The sequence below is a fragment of the Drosophila teissieri genome, chromosome 2L (assembly GCF_016746235.2).
Source record: "Drosophila teissieri strain GT53w chromosome 2L, Prin_Dtei_1.1, whole genome shotgun sequence".
Taxonomy (NCBI): domain Eukaryota; kingdom Metazoa; phylum Arthropoda; class Insecta; order Diptera; family Drosophilidae; genus Drosophila; species Drosophila teissieri.
In genome coordinates, this window is record NC_053029.1 from 19,634,929 (window position 1) to 19,659,641 (window position 24,713).

Here is a 24,713-nt window from a genome sequence, read left to right on the forward strand (position 1 = left end):
ATGCTCCTAATTAATTGAACATTGAACTACAATTGCCGTTTCTTAAGTCAATCAAATATTTCTCTGTAAAAATAATGTGTGCGTTAGATTAATGACTTAATGAAACAATTCTTTTGACAAATTTACCCTTGGAAAGTCTATTATTTTTTTCCAAGCAATTCGCCAATTTCCGGCTGAACAACTTTTCCCTCCCATTTTATTCAACTTTTCTGGCACCAAATTTTATTTTCAAATTACAGCTTTTATTTTGATTTGTGTGACAGGTCATAAATAAGAAAAGTTGTTTTCAGGAAGGTATACCACTGTACCGCGGCTACCAAATTGCATTTTCCATACGGCTAAAGCCCAGATATATTTTAATTATACCATTATGATTATATTTCGCTTTTTTTACCAACTATATATTTAATGATAGTTTCTTGTTTCGGTTGCAAAACCAACTTAAGTTCATCATTTTGTTTATTGCATACTGCCGTATTCTTAAATTTTTTCCACAAAAGCCTTGTGTAAAGTATCCTTTCAATAGGTTTGTTTGATTGCTTGGAAAAATTGCACACACCACACATTTATACATTTTGACAGCGTGCAAATAAAACCCATGGGTGGCTCTACCCACCGAAGCCGCGTCCAGATTTTTTGAAGTATTAATCTACAAAAAAGTGGGAAATGTGAATGAAATATAAATGTAAAATAGTATTTACAAGGGGTAGTTAGAGTCTGAAACGAACAGGTGTGAAATCCAAATGAGAATCTCAGAATCCGTGTAAATGTGCTTAAATATTTGTTTATATTTATACATACATGTGTTATAGGTTACCTACAGGTCTTGAGGATTGTGGATTTATTACGGACTCTTGTGGTATTAAAAATATTTGAGGAAGGTATTTTGCAGGAATATGCAAGCAATGCACAACAAATAATCCTCCCACAAATTGAAATCGTGGTTTGTTCATTTGCATGGCCGTGTCATTAGCATTATTACCTTCAACAAGTATTGAATACCACCATTGTACGCCACTTTCAACTTCCACTGAATAGCGATTGAATCGATGTTATCTTTCTTTTGTGTGCAAATCGTTTGCCAATATACACGCAAATTCCATGTTTAAGTTCCATCGAATTCAATTGTTGCCTTGCATCACTACCGAAAAGGGAGTCACCCGCCCACTTTTCCGGCATTGGTATTGACTTTGTCTGTTTACCGAACCGCTTTGGGGCACAATACCACAAAGCAGTTTTAAATTGCTTAAAAGGTAGCTCCTTTAAAGGATGGTATTAAGTAAATGTTCCAGGAAGAATAATGTTCATATGTATGTATGGTTCACTTTTACAGTGATGCGTTAAAGCCTATTAGCTATCTAACAGAAAATAAGTAAGTTAATAAGTTAGTTTGAAAGTATGTTTAATACTTTAATAAAACTTTTTAAAAAGGCTTCCACTTTTAATACTGGAACCCAAATAGATTTAATTAAAAATGTGTTTTGTAAATAATATATCAAAACTAAACGTTATTAGCTATCTAACAGAAAATAAGTTAGTTAATGCTAGTTTGAAAGTATGTTTAATACTTTAATAAAACTTTTTAAACAGAGTCCATTTTTATTGATGGAACCAAAGAGATTTGAATAAAAATTAGTTTTGTAAATATTGTGTGAAAACTAAACGTTTGTTGAACTGCACTATTAGAGTAAGTTCTAAGTTAAGTCGCATTAAAAATTTGCCCCATTTCACTAAAATCAGTGGTTTAATTGCTGGCCTCAAAATTAAAAAAGTGCAAAGAGAAATTTGCCGATTTTTTTTTATTTTTCTCGGCTTTCAATAAACAACGGTTTTATTTAATTTATTATTTGTTTAAAGGTTTATAAATTTGAAGTCAGAAGGTACTTCTTTCGTTTTGCCTTATTTACGTTTAGTTCGCTCTGTTTAAAATGAGTTCCATGTTTTACAGAATTCCGTGTGGTATCCATGTTAGGGACGGCGGTATAACAGACTGTCAGCTTTTGCGTGGTTTGAGTCTTGGGTAGCAATCCGACGGCTTGGTTCAGGTCCTGGGACTTCTTTGGGACACGCAGAGGTTGTGCTGAAAGGTTATCTTGGAATCTATGAAACACATATATATCACTCCTACTTCAGGCTTTACGATTACCAATCTTAGTCGTAATTTTTTCCATGGGCCATTAATCCATTTGAAGGCTACTCAACATATAAATTGTTTATGCCGTTCTAAAGATTCTTTACGACCCGTGCTGCTCAGTGGTCATCATCCCAGTCCGTGGAATGTCGGGCTGAATCAGTGCCGGAGTGACCCAGTTACTTGTAAATTGAATTTTTATTTCCACCAACTCTGCACGCCACGCACTTTTATATCATATCCGAAGGGCGGATGCGTGGCCCCATCCTCGTCAAAGAAAGCATAAAAAAAATTATCTCCCATGAAGCGCTGTGTCAACCCTGGACACAGGGTTCCCTTTTTGCACATATCGTTTTAATTCGGTGGGAAGCCCCAATCTGGCGGCTGTGTTGTTGCCACTTAATGGAATTTGCCGCTTATGCGTTCCGCATGCCGCGCATTATCCCTTCTATGCCTACGAGGATTCCTGTGCTTCCTGTGAAACCGGAGCTTTTTGCCTTCTGCCTTCGCTTGACAGACTGCTTGCCTGTTTGCCTGAAAGTTTTTCCATTGCAGATTTCGGCGTTTTTCCTCTTTTGTCTTGCCTCTTTTTGCCGACGTTTTTCCTGCTTTTCCGACTTCTCTAAGACTTTCGCACATATGCGGCTTTGTGCGTGCCTGTGTGTTTTGACTTTTAACCAGGATTTCTGCCGTGCTTTGTCTAGTTTCCTGTGCCTGTTTAATTTGTGTGCCTTTAAGCTGGCTAAGCAGGGAATTATGTTCATTCCCATTTCGGCTAGGTCTTCACTCGAGTTTTAATGGGGATAATTGGTGTCAGTGGCACGTAAGGTAGAACCTTTGTGTTATGCAATTTTCTATTTCTGAAATACGGTGTATGTATTTAATCTTCACTGTAACGGGTTCCCGAACAAGTAAATTGCCAGTCACAATCACTAGCTCAAGTGTGTTTGTTTATTTGTGTTCTTTAGGTCAAATTCATTTTATGCACTATGGTATAGTTTTTGGTATGGGTTCAAAAAGATCTTATCTTATATCACAATGACAGATGAATTGTATTTTTTACGTCGAGAATAATAATAATATTAGTCATTTTAACACTTTCGCTTGCGTCTTTTAAAGTGACATTTATTACCGTTTCTCATAAATTGCAGGTAGAAATTATATGTTAATCGCTATATGAATGCAAAGCGGCTGTTTTTAAAATTGATACTCAGACCTGGCAAAATGACTAGCCTAGTGATTCTATTCAGGGATATACATGTTTTATAGGGTAGGAAAAGATTTCTTTTCGTGTACTCCACAAATAAAACAAGAGAAAACGTATTAAAGTGGGCGTGGCAACATGGGTCGGCAAACTTGCGCTGCGTCTATGTCTCTAGAATCTGTATGCTTAATAATCTTCTAGCTTTTATAGTTCCTGGGATCTTGATGGAAAGACAGACAGACATGGCCAGACTGATTCGGCCATTGATCCTGATCAAGAATATATATACTTCATATGAACGGAAACGCTACCTTCTACCAGTTACATACTTTTCATCGAATCTAGTATACCCTTTTACTCTACGAGTAACGGGTATAATTAATAATTTGAATCCAGTTGAGAATTCATTTATGACAAACTGTACTGTAAGGCAGAATGCCACCTTCGTTAATTCGTAATCAACTGAACTTCCTAGGTACTTCTTTCCAAAATTCCTAGATATTGCTCTTTTCATTGCGATTGGCATGGATTCTGGAGTGGAGGCTTTGTCAATCGCTTTCATTTTGAAAAGTTCCATCTCAATTTTAAATGGGAAATCACTCTCAATCTCTTCCATTGTGAGAAGTTCCAACTCCATTTGAAAGCGTCTAAACGTCGGCAGACTTAAGCTATTTGTCCACTCCTGCAATGACAATTTCAGATTGTCCTGCAGATGCCATGGGCAACATTGTGTATCTTGTGCACAGTGAGTTTGCATTTTGTAAGGCTGCACTTTAAGATAATGACCATGAGTTCTATAAAAGACTTATACATATATACATTGTTGTTGATACTTTATACTTTTGGTTAAATAAACTATTGTTTCATTGGCGGGCACAACTATCAGAAATGTAATTAGCAAATAATTGCTCGTTCTGGGGTTTTTAAGTCCTTTATGCATTCACAATTATTTTTTATGCAATGCCAGCTCGCCTGTACAGAAATCAATTTGCCGGAAAACTACTAAGCCAGTCGCACAATGGCGGGAAAAGCAAACATCGGAATAACCAGCGATTCCATGAAAGGGCCATAGTTGTCGGCCGTAAACGACGAACAGTCAGAATGAATGCTTGGAGGGGGCGGACGAGCTCGGACGGGAAAGTACGCAGGACATCTCTTGCGGCCATCCACCCCTCCGTATAACAGTTGCCATCTGTATGCGAGTTAGCAGGCAGGACATTGTAGTCTTCCCCAGGCGCATGCTAACAAGTGTTTGTTCCATTCATAAATTCTACAAAACCAGTGGCCGCCAAAGGATACCAGCACGAACGGACCCGAGCAAATGCACGAAGCCTCATTTCTGTGCTACGCTTTTAGCACAACCCTGTCGTGTCCTTATTTTAGCACACAGCTCCTGCTACGCTGCCTGATATCGGTGGCAGCTCAGTTCCACGCCGGTCCTTTAGCAGCGCAGACGTCCGCGGCGCCTAACCTGGCCGGATTTCCAATCCTTATCGGGCGGAACACTATAACCATATAAACCAGCGTCGGGGGATAAAGCACGTTCGAAGTGCCGAGGATGCAGTGAATACGTGACATAAAAATATACAACTAAGTGAAATTCAACGAGGCTTAAACCAAATAACTTAATTCCGTTTAAATAAGTAATTTGATCATATTTCCGAATTAACAATATATCTAAAAAATATTCGAAAATATTTTGATATATTCTAAAAAATAGAAATTAAAAATTGTGTACTTTCATATTAGATTTAGCTAAATTTCTCCTACAGTTAAACTGTTAAACTGAAACCACAAATAAGCTAAAAGTGTATGGTAAGAACTAAAGCAAAAGCCATAAATGTGCAGTTAATGATGTCGCAGTAAATGAAAGTAATGTTAGCAAATCCCAGCAAACAAATCTAAGCAAAACAGATCGAAAGTCCTATTGCAAATTAAGTGTAAGCTCCGACCCTTCAAGAATTAAGTTGCTACTGCCGCAGCATAATAAATCTGGAGACGTCTCGCCAGGCAAAAAGATAAATCTAACGGGGGCCGAAACTAATTTCATTATCAAAATATAAACACGAAGAGTGTGCAGGTCAGACTTTGGTTAACCTTTCCTTTTTGTTTGAGCTGTAGACCTGGCAGCAAAAAAAGGACCAAACAAATATTAATTAATACAACTTCTAAATTATTTTTGGGGGAAAAGTAAATTTTGCCGGACACTGGGAAATAAATGTGAGCACAAAAAGTTGGTCAAAGTTTGTACTTAGCTACATTTTTTACCTTAATTATAAGTTGTTGCGAATTGGCACAGCAATTCGTTTTAAGGTCTAAAATAGGAAAAGTTTGGCAGGACAATCTGAAGTTGAAGCTTTTTAATTAATGTGAGCAGCAGGAGAGTGATGTGTAGTCATGTTTTTAAATAAAGTGTCAGACCAAAAATCTGTGGAAAATTAAATTAAAGCTCTGCGGATTCTACAGCTGCCTTTCCTCTGGATTTATTCATTTGAAAAATGTATATCGAGGGGCCAAGAAGCTCGAACAAATTATCACACATACGCCGTGTGTGCGGCACAGGTGTTCTGATAAACTTTGCTGCCAGGCACAGCAATTAGCAGTATTTAGGTGTAATTGCGAAATTATGCAAAAATCACAGACTGCCGGCAGGTCGTTGGCAGATAAGAGGGAATTGGAGTGACGAGGGAGAAAACGAAGTGCTGCAGCCACAGGATATTCCATTTCCCTGCCCGACTTGCTGACATTTTGTAATTTTATGCTCGTTTATTTCTGACCTTCCTGTCACCTCTTAAGCGTATTAGAAAAATGCCAGTGATAATTGCCAAAGTCTCTGCCTGTTTCATTCTCCCAGGCATGTCGGCTTTTAATGATAGTTTTGGGACCCGGTCCCCGGAATGCTGGGAGCTTCTAGGCCTCGGTCACGTAGCTGTAATGAATGCCCAAGCCACAGTCTTAGTTTTGTCGTCTTCCCCTCGTAGTTGCGGAACAATTTTTAGCAAAGGTCTGCCTTATTTGGAGCTGGCCTTTGTTTAATTGCCAAATAGGGCAATTAATAGGCTTGCCTGGCGAAATCCCAGCACTCGCATTACCTTTATTTACTTTCTTTGATATTATCGGCCGTTTCAGCAGTTTTTTAGGCTTCACAGGGGTATGTTGGCACAGAAAGCATGTTGAATTGGAGGAAATGGATAGGGATATAAGATTAAATGGACGAAATGCGACATTTAATGGTGCACTTTAAAGCTTACACTTTTATGTGCAGCACAGACGAAGACAGTAGCGCTCTTTCATTTGCCTAATTGCGCTTTAAGACTTTTGATATACAAACCTTAAGATATTTCGAATCATAGTATGCAAATACGAAGACGGGATGGTAATTAATTCACTACATGAGCATAGCGAAATTGCAACTAATGAGCAATGAGTAACATGGTTGTGAGCCACTTGCAAGCAGAGAACACAGCTAATTAGCAAACAAATTCGGGAAAGTGAAGGAGGGACTACATGCTCTTTGAGTGAATGCTGCGGAGATGTCAACATAAATAATCACGCCGCGTTCAACGGGGCGTATGCTCAATAATTAAAACGAATTAGCGTCTCCTAATGAGCATGCAAGCGCGCACTTTTCTATTAATTTATTTATGGTCCAACAGAGCCATAAAGGCGGAAACGTAAATAAACTTTGACTCTCCTCCAACCTGCCCTCGACCTGTTGCCCCAGTGGCCAGGCCATTAATCCTCATGAGTAAAATAATTAGAAAATCAAATAGAAAAACGCCAGGGAGGCTCTGCGTCAAATGTTTTCGCGGAACTCGGGTGCTCCGTTTGTCGGGTTGTTTGCTTGTCGGGTTGCATAGCATCCGGCGGAAGCGGAAATGGCGCAACTGTGCTAAACTATAACTTGCGCGTAAAGTTAAGCAACTGCAAAAAGTTTCGGCTCGAATCCTGCCAACGGGAGGGCGTGGCAAGTGCTAGAGTGGAAGTTCGCCAAGGGAATCCGCTACATTGCCCTCAGATGGAAGCTAAAAGTTTGAGTACAGGGGAGCACACTAAAAGAAATGCATATTGAATGCAGTTCATCTGCTTAAAAATATTTTATTCACTGGGGTAACCAAAGTAAAATCAGAAATAGAATTAAGGGCAGAGATTCATCCCCAGTGCGGCTTGTAAAAGCATTCCGCTAGCGTCCGGCTGAAATGTTTCCCTTCAGAGTTTTAGTATATAAAAGTTTTCTTAAAGTAAGTCTTATTTAGAATGCATACGTTTCTCCCGAAACGAACTATCGCTGAAGAGAATCAGCTGTCATATCAACGCGCCTTTGACAAGTCCGAATTAGCGAGGCGAAAGACAAAAGTTCTGCCGCAAACTTCAGTGATTAAATCCGATTTGACAGCGGTAGGCGGGAAAAGTGCAGGTGAACAAGTCAGAGGTTATGGGGAAACATTGCAGTCGGCTCCAGATAGTGGCGAATTCGGGTCGTGATGTGGTTACTGCTGTCACAACTTGTTAGCCAAGTGCTGCTAATTATGCAATTATTTTTTCGCATTTCCCCACCGACTTTTACGACTTTTTTACGACACTGCGCAACTTTTGCTAACTGTGCGAAAGTTTTTTATGGCGCCGCGGACAAGTGGTCAGCGATTTAATTTTAATTGTATTTAGATAAGATTTAATGGTGTTTGTTCTAAAGCAGAGCGCAAGCAGAAAGTTAATCAACTCCCAGAGATGCTAATTTGCCTGCAGTTCGCGTCCGCTTTCTTGCCACTTTTCCGCCGCACAAGTGAGTCATTCCGATGGCAAAGGACACTGCGTGCGGCTAGTACATACATATGCGGATTGTGTATGATATATTTCACGGTGCCTGCACAACAGTATGTGCCGTAAAATATTTAGTGCTTAGTCCTGTGGCCTCCACATGCGCATTTTCGGCGGTTCCACAGGATTACCGTGAGCAGCAGACAAAAATAAATAGAGAGCGCTAAGCATGCTCCAAAACGCCCAACAATAGACCGTGCCTTATATACATACATATGTACGTATGTGTGTACATGTGCCATATACCCGTACATGTGCCGTACTATTCAACGACAAGCAGCAATAATGATCTTTTTGTTACACATGGGTGGTGGTGGGCGGCTGGCTGGGGGCGGGACAAAGCAAACAAACATCGCACAGGCACACACGCACACACTCCTGTTCGCAGGAGTGCAAATACCCACACACACGCACAGGCGGACAGCATTTATTTTTGTTTGTCATGACTTTGCGCTTTTGCTGTGAACTGAACTGCGTGGGGCGAGGAGAAAGTAGGAAGGAGATAGGAGAAAGGAGAAAGGAGAAAGCAGAAAGCAGCGCGGAGAAAGTGGAAATGGAAATGGAGTGCAAAGGAGAAGGGGACGACCGGCAGTACACGCCATTTTTCGGCGCTTTGTCTTTTTTCTTTCTCTCCGCTCTGTTTGCATTTGTTAGCATACAATTTGGCATCGGCACACACGGCGGATGGATTATTATTTTGTCGCTAAAGTCAACAACTAGCTCGCAAGGGCTTTTGATGTAAGCGTATAAGGGAAATTGCCCACTGGAAATGGTTAGCTACAGTGCACTTTCGTATTTCCATTTCCCCTGTAAGGGAAACCCTTAATTGTGAGTTACTAAACAAAACATATTGAATTTACTCCTCTTATTTGGCTATTACTTTGATGGCAGCGGGGACTGCAATTTCCCTTATGCATTATACTGAAGCACTTTAATCTAACTGCTTCGTGTGCAGCTAACCTTTGACTTACGAACCAGCTTTCCATGAGGGCCCAAACGCTGTAATTAATTTTACCACAGCACGTTTGCAGAATTCAAAATTCGCGACAATTATTTAAGGCCGAGGGCCGTGAGAGTCCACAAGCCCTGGCTGAAATATTAAATTATTTGCCGGCCATAAACAGGGCTTCATGGTCAGGCAAGGGCGCACACGCAGTAAGTAGGCAATGGATTTTTTCAATTTGCGCTACTTGCCAAGATGTTATGCAAGTCACGCTCCGATCCGCCCTGCACACAAGCATATACGAGTATGTGCTTGTATATGTATGTGTATCTGTATATGTATATATGTGGAAAGGGGGCAGCGGTAATTCACAATATCATGTGCTCAATGGGCTGTGAGGCTGGGGAATCCCCGCACCAGTCGCAGTTGCTCTTTTGATTTATGCGACATTTCCACACATTTGCCTGCCATTAACATTTTGCTTCGTTGTCTGTCAGCCGGCAAACCTTGTCGTCATCGTCGTCCTAGTCGTCCTCGTCGTCCTTGTTGTCGTCGCTCCTGTTGCCAGTGTCCTTGTCCGATGTCTTTTGTGTGTCAGCAGTTCGCTGCACGGCAGCCTTCATTTCGTTCTTGCCCAGATTGAAATTGATTGGGAACTCCCGGCAGATGCAGCAGGGATCTTCCTGGAGGAACCAACTTTGGCTGAGAGCAAACTTTTCTCTACGCAGCTCAAGAAATGACAGGAAGTGCTGTAACCACGAAGAGAACTGAACTAAGAACATGACTCGCCTGCTCATGAAATTTTAATTTTAAACTGTTTCCGTAAACAACAGCGAGAGAATGCAATTTAATACGCTGCTATTGAGCTAAACTCTGCTATGTGGTTTCCATAGTTTTCACAATGGGCGTAGTATTTTTCGGTCAGGTGGCCACGGGGCGTATGCTTAATAAAAGCAAACCACTGAGGAATTCAGTATAAATAAATTTGAATGTATCTGGCTCAACTCGAAAACTGAAATATTGCTGAGCACAGACATAAGTATAATTCAACCGAAAGAGGTTTTCTGGGCCCCCATCTTCTACGCATATATGAAAATGTTGGCTGATGCTGAGTGGCTGCCTAAGTGCCCGGCCGTCTGGACCCGTTTCGAGTGCTTCAGGCCCATCTGCTCATCCAAAACACATGTACGGGCCATATTCAGGAGGTAACTACAAGAATAACCATCCGGCTCAGCGACCCAACTCCGAGCAGAGAAAGTGGGGAACGGAAAAGGTACTGGCAGCCCAGGAAGGTGGCCCAGGTCAGAGCACGCAGGATGGCACAAAGTGGGTGCCAGGGGGAATTGAAATTTATATTTACGCAGCCCATAAATTTCTGGCTTTTCGGCTCGTCCGTTCTGCTGGGAGCTAGTGCTTAGGCTGCCAGTGGTGCCAAAGCGAACTATTTTCATGCGGTGTTCATAAATATGAGTTGCACAGAAATGAAACCAACTATACGATGGCTTACAAATCAACTTTGTGCAGCATTATTACTTTTCTTCTTCTCGCTTTTATCGCTTTTTTAAATTGTGTGAGGGCTTTTCGATGCAAATATTCAGTAACATATTTGTTTAATCCACCATTACGTAAACAAAATTATGAAACATAAATCATTATGTGATTTAAAACCATATGTCAAATTTAATATTATTGTTATAATTTTATATTATTTATTTGATTTAGTTTTTTATTTGTTTTTTTATATATATTTATATATTTATTTTTTTTTCACCAATGCCAAGTTCATGGCTCCTTGATGGACAACTCTGAGCTCACATCCTGTTTGCGGAAGAGGGTGCGTTGGTGGGCGAGGTGGTGTGGAGCGCTGTCATGTTGCACATCCCAACTTCTTGGCTAACCCACGCACGTCTGCCGGCGACAAGTTTTGGGCCGGGCCCTTGTACTCGGCTTGTGCGTGTCTGCGGCGAGTAATCAAATTAAAAGTTGGAGCAAGGAATTGCTTTTAAAGGCATTAGGCCGGCGTCAAGTCTTTAATGTTTCATGTGATCGTTAGCAGCGGGCCGTGGCTGTCGAAAATCTTTACAGCTTGCAATCTGCCTCAATTGACAGCTCTGCAAATGCGATGCTGGCACGCAATCAGCCATCTGCCAGAGTGCCAGGGAGTCAGGGGGAGTCAGGGTGCCAGAACTCAGGAACAGAAACTAGGGACGCGCACAGATAATAACTTAATTACAGCTTGGTGTGCCAGTGGGTCGTGTGGCTCCATATTTGGGCAATTACAATGGGCCAGGCTACACCTGGCGTGGCGGCCGGAAACATGTGTATTATCAAATGCCACTCATTAGGCGCCCGGCGCCCGTCGCCCGTCGCCCGTCGCCCCCCTTGAGTGGTAATTTATCTCAAATGCTCTGCGGCCTACACGTGTACACGGGCACTCCACACTCCCCCATCCACACTCCACTCCCGATGACAGGAGGCGTGACTAAGGTGAACGTGTAGCGGCTGAGATGGCAAAAATAATTAAGCCACGCTATGCGTAAGGCATTAACATCGGATCTAGACAGCGGCAACCACATCCACATCCACGCTAGATGTTGGCGGATTGCTAGGGATCCAGTGTTGGCGGCGTGACAACTGGAGCTCTTCGCCCTGAGGGAAAAGTTTCCTAAGACAGTTGCCGTGTAAGTGCAGGAAGCTGCAGCGAAATAATTTGGGATTCAGCAGTTTCCAAGGGTCGATTGAAGGCAGGTGGAACCAATTCGACATATTCCCTCATGGCTTCAACAAATAAAGTTTTGGCAAGAATTACCCACAGTTGGAGGCCACTGTAACAAGGGGCATTTTTACTCCAGAGCAAGCGGCTGAAACGATTTCCTCTCTCGGCCACTTTAATTGGCCCTCGAGACCACGGTAACCACGGTGTCTGCTTGACTTGCACTTTCACCCGACGCCATTAGACACGAAACTTGGCCGAGTGTCGTCTGTGGCACTGTAGTCGCCCACCCATCCGCCCACCGTTTCCACACGCATTTCATTTTTGCCACTAAGTATGGCCTGGCTAAAACGGCATTTATGGTCACGATTTTCAGCGGCTGTGTGAGAGTGGCTGCCTGATGATTTTGCATGTTTAGCGACGTCTGCGCCGGCGCCTAATTGAATCTGCATGGCAAGGCGGCGTCCTGAGGAGGCTGTCAAGTGCGACAGAGTGGTAAATTAATTGGCTTTCGGGCGGAGTGGCAGTTTCGCTTGTTATTTTAAACTCTTTTCGCCGGTTACAAAGTGGTCGCAAGGGTGAGCCCAAGCAAGGAAGTGTGGCTAGAAGTCGGCCAGCTGCAGTTGTCAACCGCAAAACCGAATTTCTGGTTTATAATTGACTTCGGCCAAGGAATCCATTGCTTTGGATTTGGGAACTCCAACTTTGCATGCTGGAACCTCCAACTCCAACTGCTGCGACACATTCTGGAATGTAAGTTGTCTGGTATCGAGCATCCATTACTTTTCCACAAGAATCGCAGGCTGTTATTTTTCCAAGAACTAATGTAATTAATCTACAGATAAAATAGGTTTTTTTTGATTCCAGGTAACAGGTATTTCCATTAGCTGCAATAGATATTTATTCAGTGGAAACCAGAAAACGGCAATTAAAGGCACCATTCATCAGAGGCCCAAATCGAATACTACAGAAACTCAATCCGGGAACCCACTGCGATGTGGGTGGGAGTATATTGGGTGTACTGGGTATACTGGGTCGTAATTAGAGCGATCAGAATCCACCAGAGCAGGAACTGAATTTAAGGGCTTTATTCCCTTTGGCTTACTTTTACGGTTCCAGCTTTAATTAAAAGTAAATTCAGGCTCCACTGGACGGGCGCTGCGACCTTAGCGCTCCGACCCTAGAAGTTTCGACCGTTATTGGCAGCCGTGCGGCGTATTTAAGCCGTAAAGTACAATTTGGGACATGAACGTGGAGGGCCGGGAAACAACAAGAGCCGGAAACGTGTGACACATTTGACCCTTTTTTGCAGCTACCACCACTTGGCATAATCAAATTTACGCAGTCTGGACGCTCGTGCAGCTGTTGTGCCGAATGCCTTTCCGGTTTCCCCTTGACTTCCGTTTGTCTAACTCGTTGGCTGGCTCTTGCCTATATTGGTTCCATATTAAAATGGGCTGTCAAATGGCTTGAAACTGCTGTCGTTTCCCATTTTCCAATTGTGCTTTGTTTGCCGTTTGCATTCCCGGAATTCTCGAAAGCCGAATATGTTTGAGACCGTGGCCAAAGTTTTGACAACTGAATATAAGCGCATTTATATTCGAAGCGAATGTGCGTTTTATATGGCTGTTGGCACGTTTTTGCGTTGTTTTCTCAGTTCAGTTATCAGGAAATGGGAAAAATTCAGCCTACACTAGTTTTGACTGCTGGTTTTCGTTGCTAATTTAACTGTGCAAATCTGCAGTGATGTCAATTATATGTTTAGAATTTTCAGTGACTAATTAAAAAGAAAAACCTCAGACGCTGCTTGGAATATTTGACTTGACGATGAGCATCTCTTTAATATGTGAATCTGTGGATCTCCGCTTTCTCAGCTGTTGTGTTTTTGGGTCGAACTCCCTTTTTGGAATGTTTTTGTGACCAATTGTCACCCATTGCTCTTTGCCGACCCTTCGGCGTAACCATTTAATGTGCTTAAGGAATTTTGACACAATTTCGGCAATAATATCGAAATCGGCGACCCTTTTCCGGGTGTCCTTTGAACAGCTCACGAAGTCAGCCCTCGACGAGGTAAAAGGTCCTGTTCCTGCAGCTCCCAGCTCGCCAATTACACAAACTCTGGGCATAAATGTGCTTAAAAACAGCTGAAGCCACCCGTCCCACAGATCCTTTGTCTAACCAGCTCTTGTGGTGCGGCTATTAGCGTTTTCAGACAACAACTACTTGCAGCTGGCAAACATCGTGGGGATTTTACATCTTTGCGTCTTTTATTCAGCTGCCTGTTTATTTTTCCGTGTTTATCTGCCTCATCGTAAAAATAGAAATAAAAATAAAAATAAAAAAATAAAAAAATATTTATGCAACGCTATGGACTTCTTCGTGAGATTTTTTATGACCCCGTCCGCCGAGCTATTAAAAGCCGAAAGCGGGGGAATACATACATTTTTGAAAATTGGCCGCCAAACGAAACGAAAGGCAGAGGCTGGCTGAAGGACGAGCCCAGATTTGGAGCGCGTTTTCGGGGCCCAGGACCTTTTATTAATTCCAATACATTGAATTTTCCGTAGACAAAAAAGCGTGTTTAGCATGGCAAGCCGATTAGGGCCGGGTCCGTCCAACTTTAAAGCCTTTAAAAGGCTTACCGTGCTGGCCAACGGAATGGCCTATAAATTTTACATTTAACGCGGCCCGAGGATGACTCTTTTCCAGGGAGCCAGGACGACAGGATAGCAAATTTGTCCGCCTCCAGATGCTGGCAGCTCGCTGGTCTGCAGGACATTTTTATTTATGAGCTGGCAAATTATGCGCTATCAACGCGGGCAATTAGAAACTCAATTGCTGTGCCGGAGCCCAAAAACCCACAGTCCCTTGCCCCGGTTGGCATTCAAAATGACTTGTCAGTCGTGGCTTAGCAAATAATTTTGCATAGTTATTGGGTCCATGCCGGAAAGTCGTTTCAAAAAAGTCAAAAGGGCTTAAGCTTTAAGTGAGCCATCTATCAGTATTAAAGCGGGACTAACTTTCTAGCCCGTATTCTAAGCGTCCCTCTTTGACATATAAATTAATATAGATTAGCGCCTGGGTGATGTCGGGAAATAAATTAAATTCATTTTCTACAACGTTTTTATGTGTTAATAATAATTAATGTCATAGTCGAAGAACAAAAACTATCGACGTTATGAGTTACAATTAAATGCAGGCCGATTATGCACTTATTTAATTATATGTACTTTTTTACTTTTTAGCTTATCACAAAAAGCTTGTCACGTTAGAAAAAAGATACTTTTTTCCTTTTTTAAGTTTTATTTGCATTTGTTATTCAATTTAAATATCAATAAAAGTAAATTCATTTAATTACATCATTAGTTATGGTGCGCTACGCAAAATATAGGGAACATTTCAGGACCGAGTAAAATGTTTACATTAAAACTTCCACGCTCAATTATCATCCTTAAAGCCAAAATTCGTTGAGCAGGTTTGTTGTAAAGATTTATCGGGACTGTTTTAATGCTCTGACTTTACTGTCCTTAAGCCATTTTAATGCTGGGTCCTGGCCAGAATTCGAATCATTCCATTGCCCAGAAAACTAATTGCACATCAAAAACTTCGGATGGAAACTTGATAGAAACTTTCTGCCTGAGCTACAAAACCCTTTTACGATGTACTAAATTCAACGCTCTTCAAGGTCTCTGGTCAGCAACAATGCCACGGGCATCTCATAAAAGCCGAAAATCAAAATGGCATTTTTCGACACCATCAAAATGGCATTTCGGTGCACCGAGATGGCTAGCATTTTAACTTGGAAGACGGAAAACCGCAAATCCGCATGTGAGCCTTGGCTGTGCAGTTAACTCATTAAAAACGGCGAAAAAACAGGGCCGGCGATGGGGCGTATGCGTAACATTGTTGGCGCTTTTATTAGACCTCCTCCTTGTCCTGGCCAACAACTTCCACATAATCAAAAGCGCTTTAGCTGCTTTCAAAAGATAAGCGTGGCTCATTGCGGCCCGTCGCCGCTTTTCCGGCTTTTCCTCAGTCGCCTGCGAGGTCTTGGATGGGTTGACTGTGTGACATCCTGACTGTTTGTCATAATAATAAAAATGCCAATTTGTTTTATGGGTGACAAGTTGAGCTTGCCTTTGCTTTGCTTTGATGTTGATTTTTATATTATGATGTCGGAGCTCCCATCCCCAATCCCCCATCCCCCATTCCTCATCGCCCGTCCTTATTCCATATGGGCCACATCCCGATCGAAATTCCCCTCAGAATTCAGTCAGCTTGTTTGCTCTTTCGGACCTGGGCAACAGACACGTGCTCTTTGATACATACTCATATGGAAGTCCATATGCGAACTCTTGGCGAGTACGTATACTCGTAGTAGCATAAAGCGATTGTCTGCTGTAGATTGAAACTGAAGTGGGAGCTCTGTGTTTAAATCGTCATGTGCCCATATGTAGTTGGTTTAATATTCAAAAAGGCTGCAGCCTCTTTGGGCTGAAATGTAAAAGGGCACTCTTGATTTGATCGAAGTGTGTCCATCAAAAATAGCTTAAAGGGAATTCGTTGGCCAAAAAATACCGAAGGAATTTACTGCAACCTGCAAGTTGAAGCTGCAATCTCCCAAAGCAATAAATCATAATCTGCCACAGGCCATGGCCAAAAAGGTAGAAACTGTACAAACTGCAAACTACTACGTGATTTACGACACTTAAAAAACATGCTGGAAAATGGCCGGGAAACTGAGCTAAACTTTAATTTTGTTTTGAGTTTTAGCTCCATTCACACTCTCACTTTATTCAAATGGACTTGAACAAGTTTGGTTTATTTTCTTTGATGGGATTTCGCTTTAAAGTACATTAATTTATATTATGAATATTAATGAACTTAAAAGCACTTTCAAATGTTCCCCTAGCTATTATATTCAAGCATAAGAAAATAGACTGTGTTTGGTTAAGGGTCTTTACTTCTGCATAATTGAAATAGTTTCACACTCAGATTCGTTGATACACAAATTATTTCCCAAAAAAGGGTAAGTTGATCAAAATTGGGGAAATCCACTCTTTTTTTTTTATTGTGCATTCAAATATTCATTTCTACGGAAAGTGTTGCATGTAAAAAGTTAATTTTTAATTTGTATACAAAAAATGCCCATAAAGTATAAAACAAAACCATTTTCAACAACATTTTGTGCTACAAAATTCATGAATAGTTTCCCGCTGTTAGCTGTTAAACTGAGAGTCTTGTTTTGCGTAGACATGTTGATACCGACCAGGAATATATACATATTTATACTTATTTATAATATACATGGTCGCATATGTCAGCTTAACTGTGGGGCAAACCTCTGGCTGAAATTTATATGCCCTCTGCAAGGGTATAAGGGCATCATTTGTATTGTTTTTTCCTAGAATAGAGGCATAATGAATGTATAAAATGATTTGCTCTATGTTTTTCTCCAGCAACTTCAGTTTGACTTCCTATTATTTTTGTTTCGCAGTTCTTACTTAATTTAATTGTATTCATCAGCCACATATTCTTTGAATTTCAAGCGTAAATAAAAGTTTTTTCACTTCACTGGCTGGTCCATGCAAATTAACACGATTCTTTTGAGTATTTCTTTTTCCATTGTTTTTGTCTGGCCTTGCGAGCGCCCAATTTGAATTATTGATTGCAAAAAGTTTCCTTTTCGTTCCCGCGAAGCGTCTAAATTTGTGTGACATCCATCAGGCAGCCACGCCTACAGCACACCTCCGCTCCGAAAAATAGCTTTTTAGCCAATTTGAATACACTTGCTCTTGTTTTTATTTTTCATATACTTGCATATACTTTCTGCTGCTGGAAATTGTTTTCCCCAAAGTCTTTGTCTTTTGAGCTTTCGCCTCTGTGGCCGTTGAGGCTTCTGTACTTGGCTTCCGGCTGTTATCAGCCATCGACACTTGGGACTCACTCATTTGGGCTGCAGGATGTGTCGTCCTTGCCTTCGCCTTCGCCTTTGCCTTAGCATTCGCCTTCGCCTTGGCCTCCTTGGGCGCGGCGTTAATGTAATTTGGATGCCAACAAATATTGCCGGCGCTTTTTGTTTGAACTCCTGACTAGCTGACTGGCTGACTGGCTGACTGGCTCAGTGGCTGGCTGTGGGCCATGCCACGCCCCTGCCCCCACTCCCTCCCCCAGGGGTGTTGACTTTATTGAACCATTTTTTCCACCGAACCTGATTGACTCGTGGGCCACGCTTTCCCTTCCCTCTTCCCCTGGAGCCCGCATTTTCTTCACTTCCTGGCTTTTATTTCGCTTGCCGCAAATTTGCTTTGGGTTCGCCTTAGACACTTAAACTCAACCGCAGCGGCAGTCGTGCATGCCCGCTCCCTTTCGGTTCTGCTCGCCGATATCAGTCAATTTCAAATGTCAATAAAATGGAAATTTTATAATTTTACTCCACCGCCAGGGGGGAGCTTCCATTCTCCTGCACTTTCGCACACCTCCCGCGACGCCTCCAACTTAATGAGATTTTATTTATTGACTGTTGATAACAGGAGAGCGTTCCTGGGCGGGAACGGCGGGAACGGCGGGAAAACAAATCGGAGGACAAAGGGAAAGCCACTTCTAGGAGGCTTCTCCTGCGGTTTTGAGTGCTTTATGAAGCCTGTTTTATGGCTGCTTTAGTGGCTGAATTTGGTGTTAGCTTAAACGCCGCTCGCAGTGGCGCATACAAATTTATCTTTTATCGACATCAATCTTGATGGTGCAGCAGCCAAGTCTGCTCAGTCTAGAGATAATGATTCAACTTTTTTAATGAAAAGCTATCCACAGCCAAGTAGCATCCTAATAAACATTAAATTCGAGTTTATGTGTATTTTTTGAATAATTTTCTATGGAAAAAAAGCTCCCTCTTTTCAAATCGATTCAGAAACCATTCACTCAAGCTCCTAACATTTTTGTCTAAATACATATGCTATCCCAAACTTAGCAAATGTTTGATGGATTGATATTTATGCGTTTGCTTTTTTGTTTTCCTCGGCTCGACGTATCCTTTTCAGGCAAATATTATGCCAATTTTTGCTTGGCCGGGAACTCAAAAAAATAAAAGAGGCAGGAGGAGTCACGCACGAGCTGCCACTTTGAAGTTTCAATTTTCGGCATTTTATATTAATTCTGTCTATGGTTTTCCGAATTATTTCAAATGCGATGGCTTCACGTGTGTGTTTTCCTTGGCACTTGCCACGCTTGGATGGTTTAACTCGGCTCTGGCCGTTTTAGTTTTATTTTTCGGTAATGTGGAGCATAAATGTGGCAAGGCACGTCTGAATCGCTCCCCTTTGCATATCCGCACACATTGCACGTAACTTGTAATGACAGCCCACAAATGCGCAAATGAGTTTTAATTAAAAAGCCGGGAAAATAAAGAAAACATCAACATTGCACTTTTACCCTATATGCTATATGCATGCTGAATAATTGAAGCCCCGCAGAAAAAGAGGATCGATTTAATGCCGTAGGCGGGCGTTAAACATTTAAAGCTGCTTAACTTCAGTGCATTCTTAAATATTGTTTCGTGATAATTGAAAAGCATTCAGGCTCGGCGGAGATGGACCCCAAAAACACCAATATATCATCATTGAAAAAGGAGACCCGCGTTGAATTTGCAAGTAATCGTATCGCAAAGACCATATATTAACATTAAATATAAAAATGTTTTTCCAATTGCCCTTTTTTGCATTTCAACGAGAATCAAAATGTTTCATTTAAATTTTGCATAAAAAAGTGAGTGGCAGCAGCACCTGGCGTATTTTCCTTAATTGTGCGACACCCCCACAAAGTGATTTTTAGTATTGGACTGCCACCAGGGCGCATGGGGGATTATTAAGTCTTTGCCCGCGGAGCTTTTTGCTGGCCAAAATAACACAGCTGCCGCTGGCGATGTTTTCACAAACGAAAAAGTTATATAAATGTTCTGCTCAGCTCAAGATGTCCTCTGTTCGCCTTTAAGTTGGGAGGTACTTAAGTGCCTGATTGCGAGAATCAAGCTCGAATGTATTAAATTGTGGGAAGAACATTTTTTTTTTGATTATTTTACAATATAAAACTCTTATTTTTAAAAAATTGTTATTGAGTGAATCTTTCCAATTGCTGTTCCTACTGCCTTAGCTTTTATGACACAATCCGACATACGGAACTTAAACACATTTTCAAACGATTCCCCCGACACTCAACTTAAGTTCACACTTTATAGCCGGGACATGAAAAGCACACATACGCCACGTAAGGCGGCAGTAAAGTTAATTTTATTTTACACGCACAATCATAAAAAATGCATTGGCAGCTCAAGTGTCTTGTCAGACGCCTCCGAATCCGAAAACTCCAACTTGAAACCTAATTATTTACGAGTTGCCATCAGTCGAAAAAAGGCCGACGCGTCGGCGTTAAAAAGTCAAATTATATGCATAACATAAAAAATACGACTCTTACGTGTGCTCAAATTATATTTTGTACAACCAATTCGTTTCGTTTACTGGCATAATATTTCTTGTGTTAGCACCTATCCACCTAATTTGACGGCATTTCTTGTTGCCAGCAAAAGCGCTCGTTCAGCCTTTTTTCCTGGTCACTTGGGCACTGGAATATTAATGCAGAGTCCGAAGTTCCGTGAGTTCACAACTTATCGAGAGTGCTGTGTAATATCTAAGCACCCAAAGCCCGAGCTTGGCATAATGTAATGTATTATCTCGGCTTACTTTAATTGCAGCTTGGCCCAAAGCCACGCCTCCGGGCGCAGTGGGCGCTGGACTCCTGTGGCCAGTGAACTCCATAAAATATTGTTAACACCATGTGCAATTTTCAATTTGCATTTCTGCAGCTTTTGGCACAGGGCAAAAGCTCCATCCACCTCCATCCTGTTGCATGTCGAGAGCCCCTAAATTTCCAATTCGTTTTCTGATTTTGGGGCAGATGGGAGGAATCGGAGTGCATGCTTAGCTCCGCCAGTCGTGTAAATGATTATCCGTGGGCCAAATTGCAGTTTCCCTAAACGGAACTTTCCCTGCAGCATAAATTAAAACAGCGCGCAATTTAGTTTTCACCATCCTGCAAGCGTGGCCAACTTCTATTGTAACCTTTTGGGGGTTTCGGTTCATAAAAACGCCATAAGCTGTCACTAGCAGCTAAAAGGCGGAAGGGCCATAAAGCAATTGCGCTGCCCTTTTTGTTACAATTACATTGTTTATGCAGGATGCGAGTGTGGTTGGGAATAAGGGGAAAGTCAAGCAGAAGAGTAATTTAAATATGCATACAAATAGAGACTGAAATAAGCTGGGTATCTCTTGAATTAATGTATCTACCCTAAATTGCATTTCCGGAGGTCCTAACAGCAGGCCATCGTCCTCAACAATATATTTTACTAGGTCCTTCCGCCTGACACAAGTTTTCACCATATAGAATCTCAACACTTATATTCTTTGAATTTTACTCACATGTTGTATGGCTGTTGCTTAAGTTTCGATTTGCTGAAAGCCCTCGCTCGAAACTCTTGTACAGGAAGAGTTCCAGATTTCTCTGAATAAATGTCATAAAGTGTTGATTCGCCCGGCAGCACGGGGCTTCATAAATACATACATTGGATAGGCAAATAAATTTGAGCTCGGCTGAGTGCATTTCAGCGTATTGTGCCCTATGCCAGCATTCGATTTCCGAACCAATATAGTGTCAGATTGCCCTCGCCAGCTGGCTGCTGCTGCTGCTTTCCGCTGGCTGCCATTCGAGCCAGTTTGCTGATATTGACTGTTAGCCGGCAGCAAGCACACACAAACTTATTTGCACTTACTGAGTTGCCATAAGGATCTCGGTCCTGCCAAGTGGCAAGCAAACATGGTGTGGATTATTTACAGCGCCGTGCACAGCCATTTGCGAAAACGATGTCCTGTGCGCCGCACCTCCCACCGCGCACAATCCAGGGGAAATTAAGGGAAAAGTGTGAACCTCTCTGATAAGCGGAGGAACTCCGAGGGCTATCATGCTTATGACATGGAATTGTGCAAACCAGATCGAGGAGCTGCACACGAACATCAGACTGCTCTGCTCCCTGCGTCTGCCACTCGAATCTGTGATTTTCCATGACTTGCAGGTGTTGAAGGTGGCAAGTTGCATAATGTGATGGAAAATTTACTGTGAGTCCAGGCTTCAGAGAGGAAAATCTACTATATTCAATATCTAACTATGTTGTAATTTACACCAGATTTAAACACAAAGATGCTTACGTTTTTTAGACAAAACTCTCAGAATCGCCCAAAGTCGGCAAATTGCTTAAACAAATTACATGTAGAAACCTTTTCTCTATGTGGAAACCGACCCTAGTAAAAGTAAAAAGCCTTAATAAAGAATACCAGCCCAATGGTCAAAATAGTTTTTGTACATTTACACAAACTCTATGCATTATGAACATACTTTATGTTTTACGGCTTAGAAGGGAAAGCCCATTGGCCGTTTGTTGTAAACGCGCAGCGGAATTCAATTAGCCAAATAACCGAAAGCTCGCCAGTATTCAAATCGAATTTTATAGGAGCCAGCCCACTAAGTATGGTATGCATAATGGGATAGTGGTTGTTTCACTGGCAGTAACCTAATCCGTATCCGTAACAAGGACCATGGGCGTTGTTTTTAGGCCAAAGTGCCAGGTGAGCGGGCAAAGTGTGCTTGAACATGCCAGAGGATTTGGGAGGGAAGTGGACGAAGGAAATTCGAGGAGATGGGTCCAAAACTAATTATGAAAATTTTCACTTTACGACCGCTTGCTGGTGGCAGCGTTGACTTGGTTAGTCTAATGCGCGTATTTGTCGAGCGGAATGTAATTACTGCAGAATAGAAAGCATTCTCGCATTTTCATTGAGCTTGCTTCGGTGGACCAAAGGAAATATCATGCACAAGACAATACACAGTACACGTGGTGATTGGTTTCAGCAGGTTCCTGTTTGATTTGGCTCTGTTTGCTGGTCGGCATGCCATTTGATTAAGCTTAGGGTTTGAGGTTTTCCTGCCACTGTCATGTGGAAGAAAACAATTTGCTGCTAAATTGCCACATGGAGTTGCCTGTTGATTTCCTGTCATCCGTTTCCTAAACGATTGGGAGTGTGTGTGTGTGGGAGTGCGAGAGTGTGTGTGGCAGGATAATTGCATTTTTATATGAGACTTCCGCTACATTTCACTTAATGGCTCCGCTTGATTTCCGGCTCTTTTGTGCCACTATTTGATTTTTGCCGCCTTGAAGGCATTTGATTGCTTTTCATCGGGCCGCCTATTAAGTGGCATTTTTCATTGGCGCTGAGTGTAATTCATTGTTACAATGGTGCTCGGATCCTTTGTATTTATTTAAAGGCATTAATTAATTACAAAAGCTTTTCACAGATAAGAGCATCAAATTGTTATGTTATTGTTGATGACGATTAATTCAATTAATTTGTAGGCTTACCAGCACCAGCCATAACTTTATTAAAACACAAGTTGGGTGCTCAGCATTAACATGGAATTTAATATGCCATCGGTTGCAAATAGGCCAAGTCCTAGGGAAGCCACCTCCATTACGGTCATCCAACTATTTCAGTACCGACCCCGATTCGGGCCAAGCAATGGGGCCATCTACGCCCCAGGCGCGGTGGGTTCGTCCTGGCAAATACATAAAAATACTGGCGAATAACAATAAAACCTGGGAAATTATTGATACGAGCCCGGCAAATGGGCATGGAAATTGCTTACCAATGCGCAGAACGCCACGTGTAAGGCTTCCATTCGCTGGGCTCAGTTCAGTAGTCTAACTGAGCAAATATGAATAGACTAAATGGACGGCACGTCATGCATGCCGAGGACCCACTAATATCAAAACAAATATGCTCGGCCCACGCAGGCAAAGTTTTACGCCAAATACTTTAAGGCAAACTTTATTAGCTCCCAAATACCTGAGATTTCGCCCGGATTGAGCGGAAAAAGGAAAACCGAGCAGCCTGCCGAAGGCCCAAGGCCAAAGGAACTCCAGACAAAGCTCCATCTGGACCCGAGCGAAAGGCAAGGGGCAGCTGCGCCTACACTAGAGAAATGTAATTGATTTCATGTGTTTGACGCGCTTTTGCCCCGGGGACCTCTTATAATCCCAACTAAGCACGCAGACAAACAGAGCCGAAATTAAAGGGAAGCCGTGGGAGGAACATTAAACTGCTTGACAATGCGGGGCAGTGGTAGATTGGCTAAAGATTTTCCCTACACTTATTATTAGCTCATAAAGAAAACCCTGAGTTCTGTATCCCCTGTACCCTCTCCCATACCAAATATTTGAGTTCATTCTCCTTGGAACGCTTTGATTAGCCAAAAACTGGAACATCGCCAAACATTCTTTGTTTGTGTGTACCATTGAATGCCGTGTGCTGGGAATACAAAATGGGCCAGCAGAAATCACCTGATTGATCATTCACCGCAGACATGGGCAATTTCATAACTTTGGGCCCCCATAACTCTGGGCCACCCGAATCTTATTGCCCGTAATACGTTTGCGCGATAATAAAATTAAAAAATGTATTCACACAACTGTCACAAATTCGCAGGAGCGTAGGCGAGACGTATCTGCACATGGAATTTGAAATGTCGTGATTACCAGCTACCTGATCCCTCGTCGCCGGAGAGGCTGCTGCCAACTTTCTGTGTTCCTGGCATGTCAACGAAATTTATCACAGACTCACATTTGTAACTCGCAAACGGGGAGACGAGGATACGAGGATACGAGGAGATGTTAGGCATTTGCATGTCTCGCCCCGACGAATTATTCATATTTTGGGTGCGAGCAGCGTACTTCTGGGGCCTCCATGTGTTACTATTAATTCTGTGTTCCTGCCGGCAAATTGAAGGCGACGCCTGATCCTGGGCCAGG

General features: G+C 42.1%; 1 protein-coding gene across 2 annotated transcripts in view; it reads left to right on the plus strand.

Annotated features, from left to right (window-relative positions):
• The window catches only part of LOC122621006 (metabotropic glutamate receptor 8), a 48,994-nt gene that overhangs the window by 1,555 nt on the left and 22,726 nt on the right, over positions 1-24,713 (plus strand). The gene's annotated exons all lie outside the window — the stretch shown is intronic.